Genomic DNA, 13,615 nt, shown 5'->3' on the forward strand with positions numbered 1-13,615 from the left:
CACAGAGAATCCGTAGACAATCCCTTCATGATGTCCACCCTTTCTGCAGCCGTGACAGTATCAACAGTGCCACACCCCCACCTCTTTTGCCTCTCTCCCTGTCCTTTCTGAAGCATTTAAAACCCGGCACCTGAAGTAACCATTCCTGTCCCTGAGCCATCCAAGGCTCTGTAATGGCCACCACAACATATCTCCATAACAGCTCACCATAATTTGGTTTAATGAGACTACATTAGCTGAATGTGTTTCATTGGTGCAATAGAGAGCCACATCTTTCAGTGATGTTAATGACAGAAGAGTATATGATATAGAGAACTTAGGAAATTTTGTAAATAAACACAAATTCACTTTTCTGCCTGTCATTAGTACTCATTTTTCACACAAATGACAGAGGTCTGCCAGAACCCACCCATTATATTGACAGGAAATTCTGGTCTACATTCAGTGCCCACTTTACTAGGTACACCCGTACACCTGCTCGTAATGTAAATATATAATCAGGATCTCAATGCATAAAAGCATGCAGACATGGTCAAGAGGTTCAGAATGGGTAAGAAATGTGATCTAAGTGACTTTGCCATGAAATGATTGCAGGTGTTAGTTGGGATGGTTTGAGTATCTCAGAAACTGCTGATCTGGGATTTTCATGCACAACAGTCTCTAGAGCTTACGGAGAATGCTGTGATATATCCAGTGAGTGGCAGTTCTGTAGGTGAGAGCACCTCGTATATGAGAGAGGCCAGAGGAGAATGGCCGGACTGATTCAAGTTGAAGGCGACAACAGCTCGTGCTTACACCAGTGGTGTGCAGACAAGCATCTCTAAACATGCAACATGTTGAACGTTTAAGTAGTTGGGCTACAGCAGCAGAAAACCACGAGAATACACCCATTATATTGTATTGCCTATTGTGAGTGAGCAAAACATGTAAATGCTCAAGTTTTTCACAGAAGCGAGTCTACATTTCAGCCTCAGATATTTGGCCCTGAATGAGAAATGCTGCGAACTATCACTGCAGTTTAGTTTAGTTTCCAGGGGCAACCCTTTAATCTTCATTGCAAATATCAGAGGTCAGCCACCAAGTCCTCAAAGGCATTTTTACTTTCACTTCACCAGTTTATTTAAGTCGTGTCAGTGTCAGAACGTAAGAAACAGGAGCAGGAGTCGGCCATCCGGCCCATCGAGCCTGCCCCACCATTCAGTAAGATCATGGCTGACCTGTCTGTAAACAGCTCCATCTTCCTGCCTTTACCCCATAACCATTAATTCCCCTACTATATAAAAATCTATCTAACTGTACCTTTAATATACTTAGTGAAGAAGCCTCAACTGCTTCCCTGGGCAGAGAATTCCACAGATTCGCCACTCTCTGGGAAAAACAGCTTCTCCTCACCTCCGTCCTAAATCTTCTCCCCTGAATCTTGAGGCAATGTCTCCTATTCTAGTCTCACCTACCAATGGAAACAACTTTACTACTTCTATCTTATCTACCCCTTTCAAAATTTTGTATGTTTCTATAAGATCCCCTCTCATTCTTCTGAATTCCAGAGAGTATAGTCCCAGGCAACTCAATCTCTCCTCATAGGTTAACCCCTTCATCTCTGTAACCTGGCGAACCTCCTTTGCATTGCCTCCAAAGCCAGTATATCCTTCCTCAAGTACGGAGACCAGAACTGCACCTAGTCCTCCAGGTACAGTCTCACTGGTGTAGTTGCATGTGTATAGTTGCAGCATGACCTCCCTGCTCTTGAATTCAATCCCTTTAGCAATAAAGGCCAACATTGAGTTTGCCTTCTTAATAACCTGTTGTACCGGCAAGCCAGGTATAATCTTAAGTATACTATGATTAGAAAATGTTTTGATTGTTGATTATGTAATTTAAGAACCAAAAATACACTTGTGCTATCATTACCATAACAACAATGTTTACTACCTCTGCTTCCTTTTTCACTGAGAGAGTCGTCAAATCTCTGTACTACATGGTAGGTTCAATCATCACCTGACTGGGAAAGGGTGAGTAGAGATCAGTCTCCTTGGCCAGGAGAAGCCAAGTGCAATAAAGTCTACATGCAGTCTCATACAGCCATCTGACAAAGAACTCCTTCAAGGATCGTCACCTCGTTGTGGTAAAGAGGCTTGTGAGTTCCTGAGATCCCAATGGTGATGCCATCTGGAGCTTGGCCTGGTAGCGTTACCCATGGCAGTACCAGGTAAAGAGTGATCTAAACAAGACCTGGCTGAAGGTACTGACACATCACAACAGCAATGTAGGTGGAGGAAGGCTACAGCAGTGGAGGGTCCTCAGTCATATTGCTTTCCATGCCAATGGACCCTGGCCTGATCTATCAAGGTGGCTGCCCATGCATCAGCTTCCCACATTAAACAAAGTCACCTGCAGGTGTTTTCCATTAATGGAATCTGCCCTGACACACCAGATATGTGGACCCCAGAGAGGCCATTAGAACCACCTGAGGACTTATCAAAAGTCAACCCCTTTGGAGAACATCATACTCAACCCAAGTGATCACATTACTACTCTACCACACCAAGGAAAAACACTCTTCATCCCAATTTACCATACCGACAACATGTCCATCTAAGCTCATCTCATTTTTCAGAATTTGACCCAGGTCTATATCCTCATTATTTTATAACCTGAGAAGTGTTGGCTGGGCTGTAGTTTTTTGATGGACTCCAGATCATAGTCTCTCCGTGGCTTTGCTATTGCTTGTATGGTTGTGGGAAGGGGTTCGGTGCTTTTGCTGGAGCAAGAGCAGCCAAGATTGACGCTTTTGTTGCTGCTTGTGCATGGGATGTTTCTGTCATTCATTCTTCTGTTTCTTTTTGCTTTGTGGATGTTTGTAAAGAGTAAGAGTTTCAGGTTGTATACTGTATACATTCTCTGATGTTTGCCCTGGGGGAGTCCTTGAAATAATTTTCAGGTCTCATGGTACCCCAGTGTAAAACAACGTACGTTAGCGTGATCAGTCAGTTGTAGATATAATAATCCATAAATAATTGTCAATGCTCTTTTGAGTAAAGAATGGATTTTTAGCCAACCTTTCCTGAAAAAAAAACCGGTAGTGAAGATCCGCTTACTTTTCTTGAAATTAATCTCTTTTTTCCCTTTCATAAATTTTAAAGATTTAAAAAGCAAACAATGAATTTCTGTTTTCAATAAGAGTTGAGACTTTCTGATATCCTTCCTCACTCTCGCCCAAGCAGCAGTGGAAACATTTCAAGATTTCCTTTTGCAACATGATTTCTCTGAAGATTCATTTTCCTTTCAAATCCAAGAAACCTGTCACGTGAAGTCAAACCATTTTCTCCAGGGCCTTGCAGAGACTTATTCAACTGGTTGATATGATGAAAAACGTCTATTAAGAAGGCTAACCTGCAGCCATTCTTCATCTTCAAAGCACTCAGCAAAACCCGGCCAACCATTTTCTTGAAAGTTCTCCTGCAATTCACCTTTCAACTTAAATACCCTGTTGAGGACTCTTCCTCTGCTAAGCCACTGGATTTCTGCATGTAGCAGGAGATTGGTGTGCTCTTTGTCCAGGTTTCACAGTTTCCTAAAACATTCTCAAGTGAACTGGTCTTTGTTTAATAAAGTTAACCATTTTTGTAGCATCGTCTGGAACTTTTTTCAGTTCATCTCCAAGAGTTTTTGACATCAGCGCCTTTCTGTGAAGAAAGCAGTGTGTTGTGACAATGTCAGGATTTTTTACAATAGAAACGAATCCTCTCATGGAGCCAACCACTGTTTAGACACCATCAGTACAGATGCTAACTCAGTTCCTCCAAGACAGACTTTGGTTTCCAGATATGAAGACAAAATATTAAACATATTTTGGCCTTTGCTTGTTCCAGGCATTCTTTGCAACAGAAAAATGTTTTCTTGAATTTCACCATCCTTTACAAATCTTACAAATGCTACAACATGACATTTATTGGTGAAATCTGTTGACTCATGAACCTGGATAGAGAAGCTGTTGTTTTTCAGTTTATCACCCAAAACCTCTTCAGCATCATGTGACATGTCATCAATACGTTGACTTGTCCTGTTTGAGAGTGAATCCTTTTCAATTTCTCATACTGCATCTTCTTCCAACACAAGGGTTAATAAAAGATAAAAAGAACGGCATAATAAATAACTAAATGTGAAAACCATAAAAGATACGAAAACTTCACAATGCAATTAATTTCTAACTGACACAAAGCAGTAGGCCAGCAGCTGAATTCACTCCCATACATCAGTCGGTGGTGCATAAGGGGAAGTAGAGGAGAGGTAATTTGGGAGGGAGAGGACCAAGTTAGACGAGTCCATTCAATTCTCTGAAAATTCACTTCATGCTCCTCATCAGCCTACTGTCCTTCCTTCTGTGCAATACAGCACTCACCAATTATCAAAGACCTTCCATATCTGACGTCAAAAAGTGAGAATAAACGCAGTCCTACAGCGCACTGCCATACTGGGTTGAGAGACCTCTAATGAGTTTGCTAACAGGGCTGCTCAGCGACTGCCCGCCACAGTGAGTGCTAGCATCACGTATCACACAAAGTTCAAAAGCGATATATTTTTAAAAATCACTATCTCTCACAGAACCCCTGGCAACCTCTCACAGAACCCCGGTTGAGAAACCCTGCTGTAGAGTATATGGGCCAAATGCTGCATCTATGGTTCATATTCTGCATGGAGACCGGTGACCAGTGGTGTTCCACAAGGATCTGTCCTGGGACCCCTCCTCTTTGTGATTTTTATAAATGATCTGGATGGGAGGTAGAAGGGTGGGTTAGTAAGCTTGCTGATGACACAAAGGTTGGGGGTGTTGTGGATAGTCTGTAGGGTTGTCAGAGGTTACAGTGTGACATCGATAGGATGTAGAATTGAGCTGAGAAGTGGCAGATGGAGTTCAACCCAGATAAATGTGAAATGGTCCATTTTGGTAGGCCAAATTTGAAGACAGAATATAATATTAATGGTAAGACTCTTGGCAGTGTGGAGGATCAATGAGATCCATGTCCATAGGGCATTCAAAGCTGTTGCGCAGTGTTGTTAAGAAGGTGCGTGGTGTGTTGGCCTTCATCAACCATGAGATTGAGTTCCATGACAACCGTGAGGTAATGTTATTGCTATATAAGACCTTGGTCAGACCCCACTTGGAGTACTGTGTTCATTTCTGGTCACCTCACTACAGGAAGAATGTGGAAACTATAGAGAGAGTGCAGAGGAGATTTACAAGAATGTTGCCTGGATTTTAAAGCATGCCTTATGAGAAGAGGTTGAGTGAACTTGGCCTCTTCTCCTTGGAGCGACGGAGGATGAGAGGTGACCTGGTAGAGGTGTATAAGATGACGAGAGGCATTGATCATGTGGGTGGTCAGAGCTTTTCTCCAGGGCTGAAGTGGCTGACATGAGGGGGCACGGTTTTACGGTGCTTGGAAGTAGGTACAGAGGGGATGTCAGGGTTAAGCTTTTCACACAGACAGTGGCGGATGCGTGGAATGCACTGCTAGCGGTGGTGGTGGAGGTGGATACAATAGGGACTTTTAAGAGACTCTTAGATAGGTACATGTCGCTTAGGAAAATAGAGGGCTGTGCGGTAGGGAAATTCTAGGCAGTTTCTAGAGTAGGTTATGTAGTCGATACAACATTGTGGGGTGAGGGGTCTGTAACGTGCTGTAGATTTTTATTTCTATGTTCAATGGTCTATGTCTTTGAACCTCACATCATAGGCTGAAGAGCTTGTACTATACTGTCCTATTCCATTCTCTACATTCTACACTGGACGGTCAGCGAGCATCTGTATTCATGTGGCAAAAGTGAGACTTGAACCCACAACGGCTGGCTGGCTCTTATGAAGCGATTGGTTTGTACAGCCTTCCTCTCTCCAGAAGAGTAGTTAGCCAAGCATTTGAAACACTGTGCCAGCTTCGTTTTTAAAGTCACTGCTGCTCCTGATTTTCCCATTACCTTCAGAGACTTGCATTATTTCTGAGCATCATCGCCGAGTTTCTTGGTAATCCTCGTTGCTCTCCAGGGTCATTATTTTAAGCGCTCTCCACTTCTGTTCAGCTGGAGGTGGGACCTCCAATAATAACTTATTCTCTGAAGCATCACATAAAGAACCTGAAAGTTATTTTAAAACCATGGGAAATTATCTTGTCAGTCTGTACAAATTGGATCTCAGAAACTTGCCAAGGGCTGCACTTTACAAAGAGTAGCTGGTGGACACCTGGTACGGTTAAATATAATAAAGAGAATGGGCAGCTGTTCAATACATGATATAAACAACACACAGCAGAAGAGGAAAGAGATCTGCTCCTGGAAGGAAGTTGAACAGAGTCGAAATGTAAGAAAGCGGTGGACTGAGTTATTTTCTCAGCTGTGCTAATTGACGTGTCATATGATTTGCTCCCTGCACCTGTGTGGTCACATTTCAAAACAAACCAGCTTTGTGGGGTAGAGTAGGGTCAGGAATCCATGTGATTTACATTTCTCTGTGAAACTACACAGACTGCAGACCTGGAACGTTAGTCCAGATCGCAGATGCCATCACTGTATGCATCCCTTTACTTGCAATGTAATCATTTGTATCACTGACAGCCTCCTCACCTCTCACCTCTAGACCTGAAGGTCATGGGATGAAAACCTTACAGTGTTCATGCCACTAATCTAGGTTGACAGCAAAGTGCTGTGCCACAGTTGTGTTGCTTTGTTCCACAAAGATTAGCTTTATTTCTCACAAGTACTCCGACGCATACAGTGAAATGTGTTGTTTGTGTCAAAGGCTAACACTGTTGGAGGTTGGTGGTAGAAGGAAATACATTAGAGGCATATAAGAAATGTTTGGATGAGTGCGTGAATGTAGGGATGGAGGGATGGACATTGCGTAGGTAGGAGGGATTAGTGTTTGAGTGTTTTTTAATTTGCTTTTTAACTGGTTCAGCACAGTATTTTGGGCCAAATGGCCAGACTCTGTCTCATACTCTTCGATGTTCTATGTGCTGGGGATGCCTGTGAGTGTCTCCATGCTTCTTACACCAGCATAACATGCCTACAACTCACTAACCCAAACCCGTACAATTTTTGTTTATTTAGAGATGTAGCACGGCTATAGACACTTCTAGACCAAGAAGCATGCGCTGCCCAAAATTCCACCCATGTGACCAATTAACCTATTAGCCCATACATCCTTGGAATGTGGGAGGAAACCTGGAGGAAACCCACACAGATAAGGAGAGAACATACAAACTCCTTATAACCAGCATCATGATTTTGGAAGTTGGGAGGAATCCAGAGGAAACCCATGTAGTCACATGGAGAATATACAAACTCATTACAGACAGAAGTAGGAGGTCAAGGAAACCAGCAGTACAAAGGCCATTTGGCCCATTGTGCTTGTACCAGTTCTTTAGCGTTACTTATTCTCTTGCTCTTCCAAAAGAGTTATCCATAGTTTCAAGAAGCATTCAACTTACATTTGAAAGCTCCCATTGAATCTGGTTCCAACACCCTTCCAGCCAATAGAATTTGAGTCATAGAGTCATGGAATTATACAGCACAGAAACAAGTCCTTCAGCTAACCTTAGCCATGCCAACCAAATCTTCTCCCTGAGTCAGTCCCATTTGCCCAATTGAGCCCATATCATTTTCTATCCATGCACCTGTCCAAATGTATTTTAAACATTGTAATTTTAGCCACTTCTACCACTTCATCTGACAGCTTGTTCCACAAACCCACCGCCCTCTGTGTGAAAAAGTTACCTCCCAGGCCCCTCTATATCTTTGGCCTCTCACCATAAATCTATATCCTCTAGGTTTAGACTCCCCTACCCTGGAGAAAAAGGGTGTCACCATTCACCTCATCTACACTTGCTCAGTAATGCAAATATCTAACCAGCCAATCATGTGGCAGCAACTCAATGCTTAAGAGAATGCTGACATGGTCAAGGGGTTTAGATGTTGTTGAGACCAAACATCAACAGGCAAAGAAATATGATCTAACTGATTCTGACCATGGAAAGATTGTTGACACCTGACAAGTTAGTTTGAGTATTTCAGAAATTGCTGTTTTCCTGGGTTTTTCATGCAAATCACTAGAGTTTACAGAGAATGATGCAAAAAACAGGAAAGCATGCAGTGAGTGGCATTTCTGTGCGGGAAGAAAGAAGCACTTTATTAATGAGAGAGGTCAGAGGAGAATGGCCAGACTGGTTCAAGCTGGCTGGAAGGAAACCGTAACTCAAATAAACACACATTACAACAGTGGTGTGCAGAAGAGCATCTCTGAATGTGCAGCACATTGTCCTTTGAAGTAGCTAGGTTACAGCAGCACAAGACCATGAAGAAGCACTCAGTAGCCAGGTAGACGAGTATCAGGTAGAAGAGGACCCTGCAAGAAGGTGTCTATTGAGGGAGGCCACCAAGAGACCTATGACAACTCTGGAGGAGTTACAAGCTTCAGTGGCTGAGATGGGAGAGGCTGTGCATACCCGGGTGCTTTGCCAGTTGCAGCTTTACAGGAGAGTGGCAAAAGGAAATTCACTGTTGAAAAAAACTCACATGAAATCTCAGCTAAAGTTTGCTGGTAGGCATATGGGAAGACTCTGAAGTCAACTGGAAGAAGGTTATATGGTCTGATCAAATCAAAATTGAGATTTTCGGCCATCAGGCTAACATTATGTTTGACATAAGCCAGACACCGCACATCATCGAAAACACGTCATCCCTATTGTGAAGCATGGTGGTGACTGCATCATGCTGTGGGGATGCTTCACTGCAGCAGGCCCTGGAATGCTTGTGAAGATAGAGAGTAAAATGAATGCAGCAAAGTACAGGGAAATCCTGGAGGAAAGCCTGATGACTTGGGAGATTTGTTTCCCAGCAAGACAAAGACCCCAAGCATAAAGCTAAAGCTACACAGGAATGGCTTAAGGACAACAAAGTTAATGCCCTGGAGTGGCCAAGTCAGAATCCAGACCTCAATCCAACTGAGAATTTGTGGCTGGACTTGAAAAGGGCTGTTCACTCACGATCCCCATGCAATCTGACAGAGCTTGAGCAGTAAAGAAGAATGGGGAAAAATTGAAGTGCCCGGATGTGCAAAGCTGGTAGAGATTTACCACACAGATTTGCTGTCAAAGGTGCATCTACTAAATACTGGCTCGAAGGGGGTGAGTAATTATGTAATTAATTATTTTGAGATTTATATTTGTAATTAATTGAGATCACTTTGTAGAAACCTGTTTTCACTTCGACACGAAAGTCTTTTTTCTGTTGCTCAATGTCAAAAAAGCCAAATTAAATCCGTTGTGATTCAATGTTGTAAAACAATGAAACATGAAAATTTTCAAGAGTGGTGAACACTTTTTATAGGCACTGTAAATTGAGAGTGAACTGAGGGCCTAGAGGGAGAGATTAATGTACAATAAAGCTAGATAACTTCCCAAGATACATCACAAACTAATTACATTTAAAAAGCTTTGATTTATTTACCCCCTGTCTCTCCGTCATACCACTGGGAAGTTTATAATGTACCCCAGATAAAGATTTAATCCCCCTTCAAGATGATCCTGTTGTTTCAGTGAAGTGCTGTAATTAGGACAGTGAATACAGAGACTAAAGCTAATGAATGGAATCTTTCAAGGTCTTTCACTCCCAAACCACGTGACAAGAATATAAACCTACAATCTCAGTCTCCTTAAAAAGCAACCTGCCCATCATGGTTCAGTAAAAAGTAACTGGCTTAACCAAGACCACAGGATCTAACAGTAATTGTACTATTATGTATCCTGCCTTTGATTTCTTTTTCCTCCCTCTGATTTATATCCCATTTCTCTCCCAGATTTCTATTGGATTTTCCTAACTAGGTGCTCCCAGACTCTGAATATTAGGCCTACAACTTATGTTGCACAATGCTAATTTTTTTTTCAGCATCATGCAATTAAAATATCTTTTCCCCAAAATGAAAGATGGTGATAGTTTTGTGTCATTCTGGACATTTGACCAGGCATTTCTGGGCATGAGATAGTCCATGTTCCCAGCAGACTTCATCCAGCAGTTGCAGAGGGAGAGGAGTAAAGAAATCATTACTTTGTAAACCTACACTCAGTGGCCACTTTATTAGGTACACTTGCTCTCCTGCTTGTTAATGAAGGTCTGTATCAGCCAATCATGTGGCAGCAACCTAATGCATAAAAGCATGCAGACATGGCCAAGAGGTTCAGATATTTTTCAGACCAAATATCATAATGGAGAGGAAATATGACCTTAGTAACTTTGACCGTTGGTGTTCGATGTAATGGTTTGAGTGTCTCAGAAACTGCTGACCTCCTGGATTTTCATACACAACAGTCTCTAGAGTTTATGGAGACTGCTGCGAAACACAAAAGTGAGCTGTAGGTTGTGTGTGAAAATGTCTTGTTCATGGAAGAGGTCAGAGGAGAATTACCAGATTGGTTCAAACTGACGGGAAGGCAACAGGAACTCAAATAACTACATGTTGCAGCACTGATGTGCAGATGGCCTTCTCTGAATGCTCAACATGTTGAAGTTGGTGGACCACAGCAGTAAAAGACCATGAACATACATTTAATGACAACTTTATTATGTACAGGAGGTACCTAATAATGTGACCTCTGAGTCTATGTATACCTTCCTGATCTTTTTCATCCTTTTCCTTCCCTTTCCACCTACCACCACTCCATCCCTCCCATCACTAACCCTTCTCTATCCCTAACACTATCATTCCTGTTGCCCTCTCCTCTGTTGAAGATCAGGGTCCAGTTTTTGGATCATAGGGTTTATCTGACTAAGACCATAAGATATAGGAGCTGAATTAGGCCATTTGGCCCATTGAGTCTGCTCCACTATTTCATCATGGCTGATCCAATTTTCCTCTCAGCCCCAGTCTCCAGCCTTCTCCCTGTATCCCTTCATGCCCTGACCAAACAAGAATCTATCAACCTCTGCCTTAAATATGCATTAAGACTTGGCCTCCACAGCTACTTGTGGCAAAGAATTCCCTGGCTAAAGAAATACCTCTATCTCCATTCTAGAAGGATGTCCCTCTATTCTGAGGCTGTGTCCTCTGGTCTTAGACTCTCCCACCATAGGAAACACCCTCTCCATATCCACTCCATCAAGGCCTTTCGCTGTCTGAAGTGTTTCAATGAGGTCACCCCCCATTCTTCTAAATTATAGTGAATACGAGCCCAGAGCCATCAAACGTTTTTCATATGACAGGCCATTCAATCTCGGAGTCACTTTTGTGAATCTCCTTGGAGCCCTCACCAGCTGCTTTCCTGCTACAATGCTTTGTGCAGATGTGCTCATTGGTGGAGAAGGCTTTACCTGTTTTGGACTGGGCTGTATTCATTACTTTGTGTAGGATTTTCCATTCAAGTGCATTGGTGCTTCCACACCAGGTTGTGATGTAGCCAGTCAATATACCCTCCACCACTCATCTATAGAAGTTTGTTAAAGTTTTAGATGTCACGCTGAATCTTCGCCGGCTGGGAACTAAGTAGCACCAGACATGATAGGTGAGCTAGACAGGAATTGGAGAAGGTCTGGGCACCACAATTAGACAGGCTAAAGGATGGCAGATAGGGAGATCAGCTTCAAAGCTTTGGAATGATCATGTCTGGAGATAGAACTACCACAAATGTCATTTCAGTGTCAGAATAATGGATGGCAATAAATTCAGACCCACAGAAGGTTTGGCATTAGAAAATTCACTTAGGGTTGAATGACAATGCCAGGGTTGAGAACAGCATTGAATTTTAAGAGCGTAAAACCTTCAAGATGAGTACTGAGTTTGGCTGAGGACAAAGGCAGTGACTGAAGGTTAGATGGAGGAAACTGTATGCACTGGAGGCTGGTTATTGAACAATTGACTGATTTACCAGAGGAAGTTGTCATTAGTGTAGTGTGGTAATGGTATCTACAGTCTGGACAACTACTACGATCAACATATGATTACTATCAGGGCAGAACAACTGCTGTTGGAATACAGTGACAGTCAGGACAGGGTAACTACAGTCAGGATACTGCTATGTCAGGACAGTGTAATTACAGTCAGAGTTAGAGAAGTTAGAAGATTGCAACTACATCCAGGCCCGAGTCACTGCAGTCAGGAGAGTGCATCCACTGCCAGGCCCGAGTCACTGCAGTCAGGAGAGTGCATCCACTGCCAGGCCCGAGTTACTGCAGTCAGGAGAGTGAAACTACTGCCAGGCCCAAGTCACTGCAGTCAGGAGAGTGAAACTACTGCCAGGCCCGAGTCACTGCAGTCAGGAGAGTGCATCCACTGCCAGGCCCGAGTCACTGCAGTCAGGAGAGTGCATCCACTGCCAGGCCCGAGTCACTGCAGTCAGGAGAGTGAAACTATGGCCAGGCCCAAGTCACTGTAGTCAGGAGAGTGAAACTACTGCCAGGCCCAAGTCACTGCAGTCAAGAGAGTGCATCCACTGCCAGGCCTGAGTCACTGCAGTCAGGAGAGTGCATCCACTGCCAGGCCCGAGTCACTGCAGTCAGGAGAGTGCATCCACTGCCAGGCCCGAGTCACTGCAGTCAGGAGAGTGCATCCACTGCCAGGCCCGAGTCACTGCAGTCAGGAGAGTGAAACTATGGCCAGGCCCAAGTCACTGTAGTCAGGAGAGTGAAACTACTGCCAGGCCCAAGTCACTGCAGTCAAGAGAGTGCATCCACTGCCAGGCCTGAGTCACTGCAGTCAGGAGAGTGCATCCACTGCCAGGCCTGAGTCACTGCAGTCAGGAGAGTGCATCCACTGCTAGGCCCAAGTCACTGCAGTCAGGAGAGTGCATCCACTGCCAGGCCCGAGTCACTGCAGTCAGGAGAGTGAAACTACTGCCAGGCCCAAGTCACTGCAGTCAGGAGAGTGAAACTACGGCCAGGCCCAAGTCACTGTAGTCAGGAGAGTGAAACTACTGCCAGGCCCGAGTCACTGCAGTCAGGAGAGTGAAACTACGGCCAGGCCCAAGTCACTGCAGTCAGGAGAGTGAAACTACTGCCAGGCCCGAGTCACTGTGTGGTGAACTATGTGCCTGTCGGGACACGCCCCTGCTGACTGCTCCTGTGGCTCCTCCCACAGGCCCCTGTATAAAGGAGACCTGCGGCCTGACGCTCGGCCTCAGTCTCCAGGACCTTGTATGATAGACACTCACTCCTGGTTCCTTCTTCCAGTCAATAAAAGCCGATATCTCGCCTACGTCTCAGTGTGAGTTATTGATGGTGCATCAATTTTATTGACTGGAAGTTTTAAAACATGGAACCCGTTTTGCGTCCGGACCGGTTGGATTTGGACCCTCAAGACCCTGACGCAGCTCTCGCTTTTGAACACTGGCTTGCATGCTTCCAATCGTACTTGGCGGAGCTTCGTGCGACTGAACCCGCCGTTATGCACAGAATCCTACTCTCGAGGGTCACCCCCAAAGTTTACTCCTTTATCCGGGACCTGCCGACCTACGAAGGGGCACTGGACGCCCTCAAACGACAGTACCTGCGGCCGGTGAACACCGTCTACGCAAGACATCGCTTAGCTACCCGGCAACAGCGGCCTGGCGAATCGTGCGCTGAGTTTCTCCGA

At 44.2% G+C, this 13,615-nt stretch overlaps 1 protein-coding gene across 1 annotated transcript in view; it reads right to left on the minus strand.

The window, feature by feature from the left end:
- LOC132391881 (nuclear factor 7, ovary-like) overlaps window positions 1-13,615 on the minus strand; it is a 156,314-nt gene that overhangs the window by 88,576 nt on the left and 54,123 nt on the right. The gene's annotated exons all lie outside the window — the stretch shown is intronic.

The sequence above is a fragment of the Hypanus sabinus genome, chromosome 3 (assembly GCF_030144855.1).
Source record: "Hypanus sabinus isolate sHypSab1 chromosome 3, sHypSab1.hap1, whole genome shotgun sequence".
Lineage (NCBI taxonomy): Eukaryota > Metazoa > Chordata > Chondrichthyes > Myliobatiformes > Dasyatidae > Hypanus > Hypanus sabinus.